The sequence below is a fragment of the Prionailurus viverrinus genome, chromosome E1 (assembly GCF_022837055.1).
Source record: "Prionailurus viverrinus isolate Anna chromosome E1, UM_Priviv_1.0, whole genome shotgun sequence".
Lineage (NCBI taxonomy): Eukaryota > Metazoa > Chordata > Mammalia > Carnivora > Felidae > Prionailurus > Prionailurus viverrinus.
This window is the reverse complement of record NC_062574.1, coordinates 17,291,648-17,308,078: the sequence shown is the minus strand read 5'-3', so window position 1 is coordinate 17,308,078 and position 16,431 is coordinate 17,291,648. Positions and strand designations below refer to the sequence as shown.

At 36.6% G+C, this 16,431-nt stretch overlaps 1 protein-coding gene across 1 annotated transcript in view; it reads left to right on the top strand.

Moving 5' to 3' along the window:
* Positions 1-16,431, top strand: part of TAOK1 (TAO kinase 1) — a 146,364-nt gene that overhangs the window by 7,584 nt on the left and 122,349 nt on the right. The window lies entirely within an intron of this gene.

Here is a 16,431-nt window from a genome sequence, read left to right as displayed (position 1 = left end):
ACTCATCCTTTCTACCTTTTTTTAATGTTTACTTTGTTTGAGAGAGCGTATTTGGGGGAGAGGTAGAAAGGGGGGGGCAGAGGATAGGAAGCAGGTTCTGCACTGATAGTGAGCCTGATGTGGTGTTTGAACCCACAAACCATGAGATCATGACCTGAGCCAGAGTTGTATGCTCAACCAACTGAGCCATACAGGCACACCCCCTCCCCCCTTTTTTTAAAGTGTATATTTATTTATTTATTTTCTGTAATCTCTACAGCCAAGGTGGGGCTCAAACTCATGATTCTGAGATCAGGAGTCACATGGTCTTCTGACTGAGCTAGCCAGGCGCTACATCATCTTTTTATGCCTTTACTTTATGTATTTACTTTTAATGCCTCTGAAGTATAATATACTTGTTTTTTCTTTTAATAAGTCTACTTCCAGTGTTTCCTGATTCTAGTCTCTAGTCTATTTGATAGTTATGCATATTTACCTTTATTAGGCTGCACATCTTGTTAGGGTACTAAGGACTCTGTCTAAAAGATCCTGGTAAGGGTACCAGCCATTTTGGGTGTGATGGTAACTTTTGAGGTGTTTATATTGGGGAACCTATGTTATTACATATCTAGAGTCATAGCCTGTGTGTATGAGTGCAGTTTCTTAGGAATTGCAAAATTTATTTTTTAAGGAAGGAAAACTTTTTATTTGGAGCATATTGAGAAAATGTCTTTTATTTTTATTTGGGGTATATGTGGATTTTAAAAATATTGCAGCATATATTTTGACAGGATTTGTAAGGTGACTAAATATATTAGATAAGTATATTAAGTATATTTTTAAAATTTCAGTGTGCTTCAGTGCATGACATTTTACCATATCCTTATGTTTTGGTTGATGTTTTTAGTCCACTTGTGGTAGCAGTTATGAGTCTCTAGGCTGTATTTTTTACTGATTTCTTCAAATTTATTTCCACTGAGACTGAGAAAGAAATTTCAGAAAAACTTGATGAACAGCATTACTAAACAAGGGGAAGGCTTTTCCTTTGGGAAAGCTTTCTCTCTTTGCTAAAAGCATCTATATTGTTGATTGGAAAGACTAAAGTTACTTATTTACCTGTAATTATACTTGATAAAGAAACTTTATTGTTGCATAGAAACTCTGTATGGTATGTGTGATAGTATTTAACATGTAGTGTTTCAGTAATCTCATGCTATGTAAATGATAGATGATGACTGTGATGTTTTATAATAATGGATCATCACATTATAGGAGTATGGTGTTTGTTGGTTTTGTTCCTTAGAATTTAAGGGTTCTGAGTCCCAGAGGAACAATATAATGTGCTTGTTTTCAAATTCTTTACTTTGACATATATAGTTGTTAGCGCTGATTTTTCCATTATTGAGAAAATAGAGTAATGAAAAGATCCTTCCTTTTATCTTCATTTTAGGTACTGACAAAATGTTTTTGTGTAGTATGTGTGAATATTCAAGTTCTGTAAAATAATGCTGTGAAACTTTAGAGGAAAAGGACTTCAAGAAGGAAAAGATGTGAAAGTTTTCTATTTAGAAAAGGAATGTCCTATAATAGACTTCGTTGCTAGCGATGGAAAGTATAGAATTTGGGTATCTCTTCGTTTATGTGACATTTTGGTTGAACTAATTACACATATACATACAAATATGTAGTGAATTGGTTGAAGAGAACCACTATATTCAAGAATAGCATGGTTTTAGAAGAAAATAAAAATATTGATATGTGAATTTCGTTTTTGTAATATGTATTAGATAATACAGTAAATTAGAAGAATAAGTTTTGCAAGAGAGGCTTATAACTATAGTAAAAGTTGTTATCCCAAAATCCTAAATAAAGGATTGTTACCAAATGAAATTTTTTCTGTCACTGGTTGAATATATAGGAAGTAAGTGCTATTTATTATTTAATAAAAAATAAATGATAAGGGGGATGGGAGTATTTTGGTTTGTATTTTACTTTGTTTTTGCATTTGGTAGTTTTAGTATTGGAATTGAATTAGATTTTGTGCCTGTAAGGAGGGCCAAAATGATATTTGAAAAAAACATGTTTTTAATCCACAAGAATGGACCTACTTTGAAAGTTGTATGTCTTGAGAACTTTGAGTAGGAATCAAAGAACTTTTATTTACCATATTTGGAATGTAGATACTTCAATAATGTATCTTTCTTTCAAAAATTTACCTTCAGTTGGATAATTAGCCTCCTGATATTTTACTCTAAACAACTAAATTTAACAGGTCATCTGATTCATTTAAAAGTCTTGAAAGTGCAGATCTTCATTCAACCTTCTACGTGATGGTGTGGAATATATTAGGGTAGGAATGGTAAAACGGGTACAGTAAGCAAACACCTAAAATATGTCTTATGACTCTTTGAGGTGGTACATCCAGTCATTAACAATAAAATTCTGTTTTTGAGATATGAAATGTTTATTAAATAATAAAAATGTCTATTTTTGACATTAATTTAAGGTGCACTGTTACTCTGTTAATATAAATTATATTGGATTAAAGTTAGGATTCTGGAATGGTATCCTTAAATTTTAGTATTAAATTTTTTATTTATATTTTTAAAATGTTTTATGTTTATTTTTAAGAGAGAGCGAGGCGGGGGAGGGACAGAGAGAGAGGGAGACAGAGAATCTGAAGCAGGCTCAGGCTCTGAGCTGTCAGCATAGAGACTGATGCGGGGCTCAAACTCACAGACTCTGAGATCATGACCTAAGCTGAAGTCAAGATGCTTAACCGACTGTGCCACTCAGGCGCCGCTTTTATTTTTATTTTTAAGTAATCTCTACAACCAGCATTCAGGCTTGAACTCCCAACCCCGAGATCAAGAGTTGCATGCTCCACCAACTGAGCCAGCCAGTTGCTCTGGTATTCTAAATTTTAGTATCCATTATTTTACTTTGTCTTAGATGGTACTGTGTGATAAGATGAAAACTTTTTTTTGAAACAGTGTTCTTTTTTTATTCCTTTTGATGCATAGTGAGTGATTAAGCTATTTGGTATACTCATGCTTATCTTAGTATGGAAATCAATTTTCACTTAACACTTTTGAGATACTCAGGTTATAACTTTTGATTTGTTGGTATATACTATGAAAACACCAAATCAAAATAGTAATTGATGAAATTTGAATTTAAAGACTACCAGCTTAGGGCACCTGGCTGACTCAGTTGGTAGAGCATGCAACTCTTGATCTCAGGGTTGTGAGTTTGAGCCTGTGCTGGGCGTAGAGCCCACTTTAAGTAAATGAAAAAATATCTTTAAAAGAAAAAAATAAATAAAGACTACCAGTTTAGCCAGTACACTATGTAGCTTTAGGTTTATTTTAATTAAAATGAGATTCATTAATAACACATGTATTATATATTTTGAGTCCTATATTCTAGGCACTGTGTTTATCATAATGACATCTATTTATTATACATTCAAGTGCTATTTGCTAGGTGCTGTGCCCGGATACAAAAAATGAGTTAAGACTGGATTCCTCCTGTAGTTCAGTTTAGTTAGGGATATAGACTTGCAAATAGGTATATACAATAATTCAGTGCAAGATTTCTCAACCATGGCAGTATTGACATGTTAGGGAGGATAATTAATTGTTATGGGGGGGATCTGTGCTGTGTATTATGATATTTTGCAGCATTTCTGGCCTTTACCCATTAGATGCCAGTAGCACTCCCTGCCGCATGTGACAATCAAAAATGTCTAGACATTGCTAGATGTCCCCTGGGGAACAAAATCACTTCTGATTGAGATGCACTGGTTTAGTCAATGCTAAGGTTATGGGAAGAGGAATGTACAAAGAGCTGTTATAGCAAAAGTAAAGGTAGAGTTTAATGATGTTCAGAAAGCTGGAATGAGCCCTGAGGGAGTGTGATTTTATCTAGGTCTTAAAGAAAAGTAGGACTGGAAAGGATATCAAATACCTGAGAGCATGAAAGATCAATATCTAAGAAAGGGATTCATAGTTTGTGGCTATAGGTTATTTATAGGGTTAGGGATGGATATTTGGTAAAAAATTACTTTGGGGCCATCTTAGTTCTTTTAACTGTTTAATTGAGGCATAATTAATGCACCAGACTGCATAAATATGAAGTGTAACATTGTTGAATTTTTGCAGATGTATACAGTCATGTAATCACCATGCAGAATATGAAACATTTCTAGCAGTTCTTATAGTTATTTTTTGAAGGACCATTTTTGCTGATGTGAGAATCATATAAAAGCAGGAGTGTATTAATCAGATTTGTGTTTTGAAAAGATTACTCTGAAGGTATTATGGAGAATAAATGGGCAGAAATTATATGTAGGAAGATTGGTTAGAAGGTTATTACAGAAGTCTAAATAAGGAGAGCCGACATGATGGATTTGAGAGACATTAAGGCAGAAAAATTGATAGGATAGGGGTTTACTAGAGGTAAGGGAAAGGATGTGTTGAGGAAGACTTTGTAAGCAAACAAGAAAGATAGTGATTTTGGCTTTGGTTGTGTATTAGGAGAGACTAGGTTATGTTGTGGTAACAAACAGTTCAGAACTTTTAGTGGCTTTTAACAGGACATTTTTTTGCTTGACATGCTGTATGTATAGTGTGGGTTGGTGGGGGCTTCTGCTTGTTCTTGCTATGCAGGGTCTCAGACTGATAGAGGCTCCATTTTAACACATTGTTCGCGATCTCCATGGCAATAGAAAGGAAACTTGCTAATAACTCACTGGTTCTTAAAGTGTCTAGAAGAGGGTCATGTCATTTTGGCTTATTCATTGGCCAAAACAAATCCCATGGTCTTAACAGATTACACAGAAGAGGTAAGGAAGTGCAGTCATACTGTGCATTCTGAAGAAGAGAACTGAAATATTTCAGCCATAGTAAATATTTGCCATATGTTGAGTTACAGCTTATTTAGTCTTTTAAATAGTTAATTATGTTGAAATTTATGATAAGAGTTTTAGTAGTAGTAGAGCTGCCAGTTACTGAACATTTATTTGTGTGTGTGATACTTTAAGATATATTTTTGTTTTAATCTTTTACAACATTTCTGCAAGGTAGGTGGCAGCCCCATTATATAGTGGGGAAACCGATGCTTGAGGTTAAAGAACTTACGATTGTGTAGCCAGTAAGTAATGGAGCCAGGAATATGTCTGTAAAACCTGAGCTAGTTGTACTCTACCAGGTTAAGTAGAATCTACATGGCAGTAGGGTAAAGGGAGGAAAAAAACTTTTTGACTAATCAATCACATATTGCTAATTAGACTTAATTTTTGGAAAAGATTTTGCTTTTAAGTACTCTCTACACCCAGTGTGGGGCTCAAATTCACAACCCTGAGATCAAGAGTTTCACGCTCCACTAGCTGAGCCAGCCTGGCAGGCACTCCTAGACTTAATATTGTTAATTAGACTGAAGTGAATTAGCAGTGGTGTTCTTCCTGTAAATGACATTTCTCCAGAATGTTACTGAGATTTCACAAGTTTAGAGTATTTCACTAGATTTTAAAGATTCAAAGATTAAAAGCTGCTGTTTTGTATTCATTAATTCTCTCTTTTTACCACCTTCTGATATCTGCCTATATCATAACAGAGTTATTAATGTTTGAATATGAAAATTTTTCATTACTTCTTTGTACGTGAAATACTAGTATATGCAGTTTATTTCTCTATTTCTCTTCCTTAGTGAGAATTTCCTTTCAGGTATGGGAATTACTAGTCTTGGGGTATTGATAATTAGAATTAGAGGGAATGTGGCTGTTGGGAATAGAAAAGTCAAGGAGAAGGCTGAGTCAGGATTTTATAAAAAAAACTTTAGTAAAGATTAAAGGAAATAAATCTGATTTGTAAAACTGTCTTCCAGCTTCTAATGAGGCAAAGAAAGAGCTTATCTTTTAGAGGCTAATAGTACTTTTACATGAAGTTAATGGACAGAGCTAAGAGCTAAGGCTCTATAATGGCAAAGGCCTGTGAGAAGTAAATTAGTCAAAGTATTTCCATCATACTTGCATCTTGGCACCACGGTTGTCTTTGGGAAATCATCAGCTTTTGCCTTAAAGTTGGAAAAGGCCTTAAATAATGGAAAGAGGTTAAGTTATTTAGAATAAGTTATAACTGTTCATGGTATAAAATTTAGAATATACAGGGGTGCCTGGGTGGCTCAGTCGGTTGAGTCCGACTTCGGCTCATGTCATGATTTCACAGTTCGTGAGTTCAAGCCCCACATCGGTCTCTGTGCTGACGGTTCAGAGCCTGGAGCCTGCTTCAGATTCTGTGTCTCCATCTCTCTCTCTCTTCCCCTCCCCTGCTCACGTTCTCTCTCTCTCTCTCAAAAATAAACATTGAAAAATTAAAAAATAAATATACAAAAAAGATATACCATGGAAAGTAAGTTATCCTTCCATGTCTATCCCCTTCCCACACTGTACCCCTTTGTATAAGCAATCATAATTTCTTATCCTTTCAAAGATGGTTGGTATTAAACATTTGAATGGTGGATTAGGCAGGAGGAGAAAAACCTCCTAGTATGCATGTCTGCAGAACAGCAGTACACATTTACAAGCACTTCAAATGAGAGACATGAAAAATTTAGAGTTTAGGAGCATCTGGCTGGTTCAGTCGGTAGAACATGCAACTCTTGGTCTTGTGACTATAAGTTCCAGCCCCATGTTGGGTGTGGAGACTACTTAAAAGTAAAATATCTTAAAAAAAAATTTGTAGTTAGTAAATTACCTGTATGGTACACATGGGAAACTTAGGATATGTAAATGTTATTGGTATTTTTTAGCAATTTAGTGTGTGCAAAAATATGCAAAAAATTTTCTAAGCATAAATATACTGGTGATCTTAGTCCTCCTGATCTTGTTTGCTTTTTTAATATTTTAAGTGCCAAAAAAACATCAATTTTTTTATTAGGTCGATTTTCAGGGAGCAGGACTTTGAGTTTAGAGAGAGACTCAGGGTGCCTGGGTGGCTCATTCGGTTAAGCATCCGACTCTTGGCTTTGGCTCAGGTCATTATTTCACGGTTCATGGGTTTGAGCCCCTTGTCCAGCTCTGCTCTGACAGAGTGGAGCCTGCTTGGGAGTATTTCTCTCTCCCTTCCTCTCTCTCCCCCCTTCCCCCTCTCTGCCCCTCCACCCCCAATAAATAAATAAACTTAGAAAAATGTTTTTGAGAAATCTCAAGGAGAATAAATATTCATGTGTGGTTCTAAATGTCTTCCTTGTAATGCTTAGTGCTATTTATTGTCCCCTTCTTAAAAATTTTATTTTACTGGCCCCTTACTCTAAATGTCTCCAAATGCCTGCCTGAGATGTCTTGTATTTCTTCAATATTCATAGATATGCTAGTTTCAACACATATAAAATGAACTCATCTTTTTCATTTCCCCTTGCAAAAGGTTCCCCTTATTTACCAGTTTCAAAGTTAATAATGTTTTTTCAGTCAGCGTTACCAAAGTATAATTTACTTGCAGTAAAATTCACAAATTTTTAGTGTTCAGGTAACCGTCACCCTAGTGACAACAAAGAGCATTTTTCTGTTCCCTGGAAATTCCCTATAACCCTTTGCAATCACTCACTCTATTCCTAGGCAGCCACTGATGTGATTTCTATTACTATGAATTAGGTTTGTCTTTTCTAGTTTCATAGAAATGTAATCATACAGTGTGTATTGTTGTTGTTTGTATTCTTTTGGCATAATGTCTGTGGTATTTATGTTGTTGCATGTATTATGGTTCATTTCTTGTATTCCTTAGTACTATTCCATTGTTTTGTTATACCATAATTTATTTATCTGTTTACTTATTGGTATTTGAATCATTTCCGGATTTTAGCTATTACAAGTAAAGCTGTTATGAACATTTGTGTGCAAGACTTTTATGGCCATTTATTTTTATTTCTGTTAACCTTTCTAAAACCTTGCAAGCTAGAAACTTTGGGATTGTTTTTGATTCTTTTAACCTCTATTTTCACCTGTATTCATCCAGTAGATTATGAAGTTATGGGTTTTTTTCCTTTGGAATATGTTTTATTCTTTGTTCTCTTTTCCAAGTATCTTTAACATTCTTGTGAGAAAGTAAGTACTTTTTATTTTGTGAAGCCTTATTTCAGAGTAGAAGATCAAGGGTGATGTAGACGGTGCCTTTCTGAGTGAGGTTTATAGTTAGGTAAGATTGCAGACTGAAATTGGTGAGAGGATGATGCTGACTTTGAAGTTTCATGATGGGGCAAAGAAATGTTACTGTTGGTCTCTGGTTTTGTAGAAACCAAAGAGAATGCCAGTTGTGAGAATGCCAGTTTTAGTGAGAATGCCAGTTGTGAGAATGCCAGTTTTAGTTTGTCTTCGTTTTTGTTTTGTTGTATATTCATAGGTATGTATGTTATGGTAAAAAAAATAAGTTTATTATCATGGGGAAAGTTCTCATTGCTGTGTGACCTTGAGCAAATTACTTAACCTTTTTGGGCTTAAGTTTCATCATCTGTAAAATGAGGATAATAATAATACCTGTCATGTAGAGTTATGAGAAGGATTAGATGCATTATTATATGTATAGTTAGTTCTTAGAACAGTACTTGGTATAAAGTGTTAGTATTATTACCTTGAGTCCAAGTTACTTTATTATTTTATTTTAGAGAGCGCACGAGCAGGGGAGTGGGGCAGAGGGGGGAGAGAGAGAGAGAGACAGAGAGAGAGAGAATCTTAGGCCCCATGCTCAGCGTAGAGCCTGACGTGGGGCTTGATCCCATCCCTTTGGGATCAAGACCTAAGCCGAAATCAAGAGTTGGATGCTTAACTGACTGAGCCACCCAGGTGCTCCAATTCTAAATTACTTTAAGGGCTATTTTTTCCTTTCCCATTTCAGTTCCTCTTACATATTAGTGATTTGTCTCCTGACAGACCACTCTTCTGTTAACTGTTCAAACCTACAAAGGCACTGTATTATGTGGCAACTATTTGTGGGTCTTTCTTTCAATTGTGGTAAAATATACAAATGGTCAGTTATACAAATGAAGTTTTACAGATGTACCTATCACTCAGATTAAGCTAGAAAAAGTTTCTAACATTCCAGATTATCATAAATTACTTTTGCAAATATATCTTTTTTTTAAAAATTGAAGTATAATTGACATATAACATTATACTAATTTCAGTTATACAACATAATGACAATATTTATATAGCAAAATGATCACCACAATAAGTCTGGTTAACATCTGTCACCATACAAAGTTACAAATACGTTTTTGTTGTGATGAGAACTTTTAAGGTCTGGTGTCTTAGCAACTTTTAGATATGCAATACAATATTATTAACTATAGTATGCTGCCTTGATAACCACCAATCTGTGCTCTGTCTCTGTAGATTTATCTGTTCTGGATATTTCATATAAATGGAATCATATAAAACCTTTTGTATCTGGCCTTTTTCATTTAATATTATTTATTTAAAATTTTTTAAGTGTTTATTTTTGAGAGAAAAAGAGAGCACAATCAGGGGAGGGGCAGAGAGAGGGGGACAGGGTATCCTAAGTGGGCTCTGCACTGACAGCAGAGAGCCTGATGCAGGGTTTGAACTCATAAATCGTGAAATCATGACCTGAGCTGAAGTTGGACACTTAACCAAATGGGCCACCCAGGTTCCTCTTTCACTTAATGTTTTAGAGGTTCATCCACACTGTAGTTTGTATTGGTACTTTATTCCTTTTTATGGCTTAATTCTACTTGATTGTATGTACATACTACAGTTTATTCATTCATTTGTTGGACGTTTGGGCGATTTTTACCTTTGGTTGTTGTGAATAGTGCTACAATGAACATGTGTGTGTGCACATGTACTTCTTTGAGTACCTGTTTTCAGTTCTTGTGGGTATATACCTAGGCGTGAAATTGCTGGGTCATATGGTAATTCTGTGTTTTAACTTTGAGGAACTGCCAGGTGTTTTTCACAGAGACTAAACTACTTTATGTTTCCACTAGCAATGCACAGGGATTTTGGTTTGTCCACATGCATTCCAACAGTTATTTTCCGTTAAAAATTAAAAAAAAAATTATAAGTCATCCTACTGTGTGTGAGTGCTACCTCTTTGTGGTTTTGATTTGCATTTTCCTACTAAGGACATTAACCATCTTTTCATTTGCTTATTGGCCGTTTGTATATCTTCTATGGAAAAATATAAAACTTTTGATTCTCAAAGAGGTATGCTTAAGTTACCAAAAAAAAAAAAAAAAGTCTGGGAAGATACAAAATATTTGGTGTTACTATGTAATTAAGTGCCAAACTGTTTGGTACAAATACAAAGTACTATGGGTAGTTAAAAAGAAGAGATTGTAAAACAAAAAGAAGGGATATGGTGACACTAGTTTAAATTTTCTTAAGAGTATGACTCCTTCCAACATTATATATAATTAGAAATGTTATCATATTTTATTTTGTAATTTAAATTTTAGTTAACGTACAGTGCAATATTGGTTTCAGGAGTAGAATTCAGTGATTCATCACTTACATGCAATACCCAGTGCTCATCACAACAAATGCCCTCCTTAGTACCCATCACCCGTCTAGCCCATCTCCCACCCACCCACCTCCCTCTGTCAGCCCATAGTTAGTTCTCTATCATTAAGAGTCTTTTGTGGTTTGTTTCCCCCTCTTTTTATTTTCCTCCCCTTCCCATGTATTCATCTGTTTTGTTTCTTAAATCCTACATATGAGTGAAATTATATGGTATTTGTCTTTCTCTGACTTATTTCACTTAGCATAATACATTCTAGCTCTGAGCACGTCATTGCAAATGACAAGATTTCATTCTTTTTGATGGCTGAGTAATATTCCATTGTGTATATACCACATCTTCTTTATCATTCATCAGTTGATGGATATTTGGGCTCTCTCCATAGTTTGACTATAGTTGCTAATGCTGCTATAAACATTGGTGTGCATGTACCCCTTTAAATCTGTATTTTTGTATCCTTTGGGTAAATACCTAATAGTGTAATTGCTGGGTCCTAGGGTATTTCTATTTTTAGTTTCTTGAGAACCTCCATACTGTTCTCTAGAGGGGCTGCACCAGTTTGCATTCCCACCAACAGTGCAAGAGGGTTCACCTTTCACCACATCCTTACCAACACCTGTTGTTTCTTGTGTTGTTAACTTCAGCCATTCTGACAGGTGTGGGGTGGTATCTCATTGTGGTTTTGATTTATATTTCCCTGATGATAAGTAATGTTGAGCATCTTTTCATGTATCTGTTAGACATCTGGATGCCTTCTTTGGAAGAGTGTCTATTCATGTCTTTTGCCCATTTCTTGACTGGGTTATTTGTTTTTTGGGTGTTGAATTTGATAAGTTCTTTATAGATTTTGAATACTAACCCTTTATCAGATATGTCATTAGTAAATATCTTTCTCTCATTCCACAAGCTGCCTTTTAGTTTTGCTGATTGTTTCCTTTGCTGTGCAGAAGCTTTTTATCTTTTTTTTTTTAATTTTGTTTTTCAACATTTATTTATTTTTGGGACAGAGAGAGACAGAGCATGAACGGGGGAGGGGCAGAGAGAGAGGGAGACACAGAATCGGAAACAGGCTCCAGGCTCTGAGCCATCAGCCCAGAGCCTGACGCGGGGCTCGAACTCACGGGCCGCGAGATCGTGACCTGGCTGAAGTCGGACGCCTAACCGACTGCGCCACCCAGGCGCCCCAGAAGCTTTTTATCTTGATGAAGTCCCAGTAGTTCATGTTTGCTTTTGTTTCCTTTGCCTTTGGCAATGTGTCTAGTAAGAAGTTGCTGTGGCTGAGGTCAAAGAGGTTGCTGCCTGTGTTTTCCTGTAGGATTTTCATAGTTTCCTGTTTCACATTTAGGTCTTACATCCATTTTGAATTTATTTTTGTGTATGGTGTAAGAAAGTGGTCCAGTGTCATTCTTCTACATGTTGCTGTCCAGTTTTCCCAACACCATTTGTTGAAGGGACTGTCTTTTTTCCATTGGATATTCTTTCCTGCTTTGTTTGAAGATTAGTTACCATATAGTTGTGGGTCCATTTCTGGGTCTTCTGTTCTGTTCCATTGATCTGTGTGTCTGTTTTTGTGCCAGTACCATACTGTCTTGATGACTACAGGTTCGTGATATAGCTTGAAATCTGGAATTGTGATGTCTTTTTCAGGATTACTTTGGCTATTCGAAGTCTTTTGTGGTTCCATGCTATTTCAGGATTCTTTGTTCTAACTCTGAAAAAATGCTGGTGGTATTTTGATAGGGATTGCATTAAATGTGTAGATTGCTTTGGGTAATATAGACATTTTAACTATGTTTATTCTTCTAGTCCATGAACATGGAATGTTTTTCCATTTCTTTGTGTCTTTTTCACTTTCTATCATAAGTGTTCTAGGGACATCTGGGTGGCTCAGTGGGTTAAGCGTTTAACTCTTGATTTCAGCTCAGGTCATAATATCACAGTTCATGGGTTCAAGCCCTGCGTGAGGCTCCCTACTGTCAGTGCAGAGCCGGCTTGGGATTCTTTCTCCCTCTCTCTGTCCCTTCCCTGTGCTCGCTTGCTCTCTCAAAAAATAAACTTAAAAAAAAGGGGGAGGGGGAGTTCTATAGTTTTCTGAGTATTATAATTAGAAATTAAATTTTTTTAAATGTTTTATTTATTTTTGAGACTGAGAGAGACAGAGCATGAACAGGGGAGGAGCAGAGAGAGAGAGAGACACAAAATCCGAAGCAGGCTCCAGGTTCTGAGCTGTCAGCACAGAGCCAATGAGGGGCTCGAACCCATGAACGGCTAGATCATGACCTGAGCAGAAGTTGGACGTTTTAACTGATTGAGCCATCCAGCCGCCTCTTTAAATTTCATTTAAATCCAAGTTAATTAACATGTTAGGTATGTGTTTTGCAAATCTTTTCTCTCAGGCTTGTTTTTTATTCATATTACCTTTCAGAGAACAGAAGTTTTCAATTTTGATGGTCTAGTTTATCAATTCCTTTTTTTTTTTTATTAAAAAACTTTTTTTGAGGGGCGCCTGGGTGGCTCAGTTGGTTGAGCATCCAGCTTCAGCTCAGGTCATGATCTCGCAATTCGTGAGGTCGAGCCCTGTGTCGGGCTCTGTGCTAACAGATCAGATCCCAGAGCCTGCTTCGGATTCTGTGTCCCCCTCTCTCTTCGCCCCACCCCTGCTTGTGCTCTGTCTCTGTCTTTCAAAACTGAATAAACATAAAAAATTAATAAAATAAAAAACTTTTTTTTAAGTTTATTTATTTATTTTGAGAGAGAGAGCACGAGCAGGGGAGGGGCAGAGAGAGAGAGGGAGAGAGAAAGAATGCCAAGGAGGCTCTGAACTGTCAGCGTGGAGCCCAGCGCAGGGCTGGAACCCATGAACTCCTCGTGACCTGAGCTGAAATCAAAGTCGGATGCTTAACCAACTGAGCCACCCAGGTGCCCCTTGATTTCTTTCTTTCTTTCTTTCTTTCTTTCTTTCTTTCTTTCTTTCTTTTTTTTAAATGTTTGTTTATTTTTGAGAGAGAGACATCAACAGAGTGTGAGTGGGGGAGGGGCAGAGAGAGAGGGAGACTCCAGAGAGCATAATTAGCACAGAGCCTGACGTTGGGCTTGAACCCACGGAACCACGAGATCATGACCGGAGGCGATGTCCGACTCTTAGCTGAGTGAGCCACCCACGTGCCCCTAGGTGCTTTTCTTTTTAATGTAAGTTTTAGAATACGTTTGTCAGTTTCTTTAAAAAAAAAAAAAAAAAAGACCGTTAGTCTTTTGAGATTGTATGGCATCATGGAGAGCGTTTGGGAGAGCATGAACACCTTAAAAATATTGAGTCTTCCGGTCTACCAGTAGAGCGTATCTCTCTGTTCATTTAGGTTATCTATGATTTCTGTCATCAGTGCTTTGTAGTTATCAGCATACAAATTTTGCACATATTTGTTAGATTTATTCCTAAGTAATGATTTTTGATGTTATTATAAATGTTACTTTTTTCCTCCAAACTTCTGTTTTGCTACTACTGTGTAAAAATACGTTGATTTTTGTGTATTGACTTTGTATTGTACAACCTTAAGAAATCACTTACTAGTAAGTTTGGGAAGCTATTTTATAGATTATTTGGGATTTTCTAAGTAGACAGTTTTGTTTATGATTAAAGATAATTTTATTTCTTCCTTTCCAATGTGAATGCTTGCTTATTTATTTATTTATTTATGCATGCATGCATGCATGCCTTATTGCACTGACTAGATCCTTCAGTACAATCTGGAATAGGTGTGGTGAGAGTGGATATCCTTACCTTGTTCCCCATCTTATGGGAAAAGTACTTAGTCTTTCATCATTACATATGATAACTGTAGGGTTCTTGTAGTCTTATAGATATTCTTTATCAAGTTCAGGAAGTTCCTTCTATTTTCAGTTTGCTGAGTTTCTGCCATGAATGAATTGAACTTTGTCAATTTTTTTTTTTTTGCCTCTACCGAAATCATATAATTATACTTTTTAAGTCGAATATAGTGAGTTATATAGGTTGATTTTTCATTCCAGGGATGAACTCCACTTGGTGATGATACATTATTATTTTCATAAGTTGCTAGGTTCTATTTACTAATACTTTGTTCAGAGTTTTTGCATTCATATCTAAGGGAGATACTGGTCTGTAGATTTCTTGTTCGTATCTGATTTTGGTATCATGGTATTGTTGACTTCTTAAGTTAAATTGCTAAGTGTTTATATGCTAGCACTGTTTATGTAGAACTGATGTGATTTTTTTTTTTAAATGTTTATTTTGAGACAGTACATGCAAGCATGAGCAGGGGAGGGGCAGAGAAAGAGGGAAAGAGAAGAATCTCAAGCAGGTTCTGCACTGTCAGCACAGAGCCTGACCAGGACTGGATCCCATGAACATTGAGATCATTACCTGAGCAGAGATCAAGAGTCAGATGCTTAACTGAGCCACTCAGGTGCCCTGATGTTATTTCTTTCTTAAATATTTGGTAGAATTTACCAGTGAAACCATTTGGGTTCAATTTTATTTGTGACAAGGCATTTAAATTCAGTTTATTTAGGAGCACCTGGGTGGCGCAGTTAGTTAAGCATCTGACTCTTGATTTGGTTCAGGTCATGATCTCATGGTTCATGAGATCCGAGCCTTACATCCGGCTCTGTACTTCTAGCACGGAGCCTGCTTGAGATTCTCTCTCTTCACTCACTCTCACGCTTGTGCTGCACACACACAGTCTCTCTCTCAAAATAAATAAATAAACATTAAAAAATGCAACTTATTTATTTATTTATTTATTTTTAAAATATTTTCTCTCATTCCTTTCATTCTCTTTTTTAAAATTTTTTTTTAACATTTTTTATTTATTTTTGAGACAGAGAGAGACAGAGCATGAACGGGGCAGGGGCAGAGAGAGAGGGAGACACAGAATTGGAAGCAGGCTCCAGACTCTGAGCCATCAGCCCAGAGCCCGACGCGGGGCTCGAACTCACGGACCGCAAGATCGTGACCTGAGCTGAAGTCAGACGTTTTAACTGACTGAGCCACCCAGGCGCCCCGTAAAAAATGCAATTTATTTAAAACAAACATAGTTAGGGGCGCCTGGGTGGCGCAGTCGGTTAAGCGTCCGACTTCAGCCAGGTCACGATCTCGCGGTCCGTGAGTTCGAGCCCCGCGTCGGGCTCTGGGCTGATGGCTCAGAGCCTGGAGCCTGTTTCCGATTCTGTGTCTCCCTCTCTCTCTGCCCCTCCCCCGTTCATGCTCTGTCTCTCTCTGTCCCAAAAATAAATAAACGTTGAAAAAAAAAAATAAAACAAACATAGTTAGGGGCACCTGGCTGGCTCAGTCCAAAGAGCATGTGACTCTTGATCTTGGCATCATAAGTTCAAGCCTCACATTTGGTAAAGAGATTACCAAAAAAGTAAATAAACTTAAAAAAAAAAAAAAAAGTAAAACAGTTATGTAGGGTGTCTCTTTATTCTTGAGTTAACTTTGATAGTTTGTTTTTATCAAATTAACTGATAAAATTATACATAATATTCTCTTATAATTTTATTTAAAGTATATTTTTGAGTGAGTGAGCGAGCATGTGTGAGTGCGAGAGTGGTGGGGAGGTGGGGGACAGAGGATCTGAAGCAGGCTCTGCAATGACAGCAGAGAGCCTGATGTGGGGCTTGTACTTAGGAATCATGAGATCATCATCTGAGCCGAAGTTTGACGCTTAACTGACTGAGCCACCCAGGAGCCCCTGTCTGTAGGGTCTGTAAGTGATAGCCCCTTTTTAATGCCTGATACTAGTAATTTGTATCCTTTCTCTTTCTTTTTGGATCACTTGGCTTGAGATTTATCTATTTTACCTTTTCAAAGAACTGGATTTTGGTGAAATTGATTTTTCTCTTGGTTTGTTTTGTTTTCAATTTCATTGGGTTTTCCCCT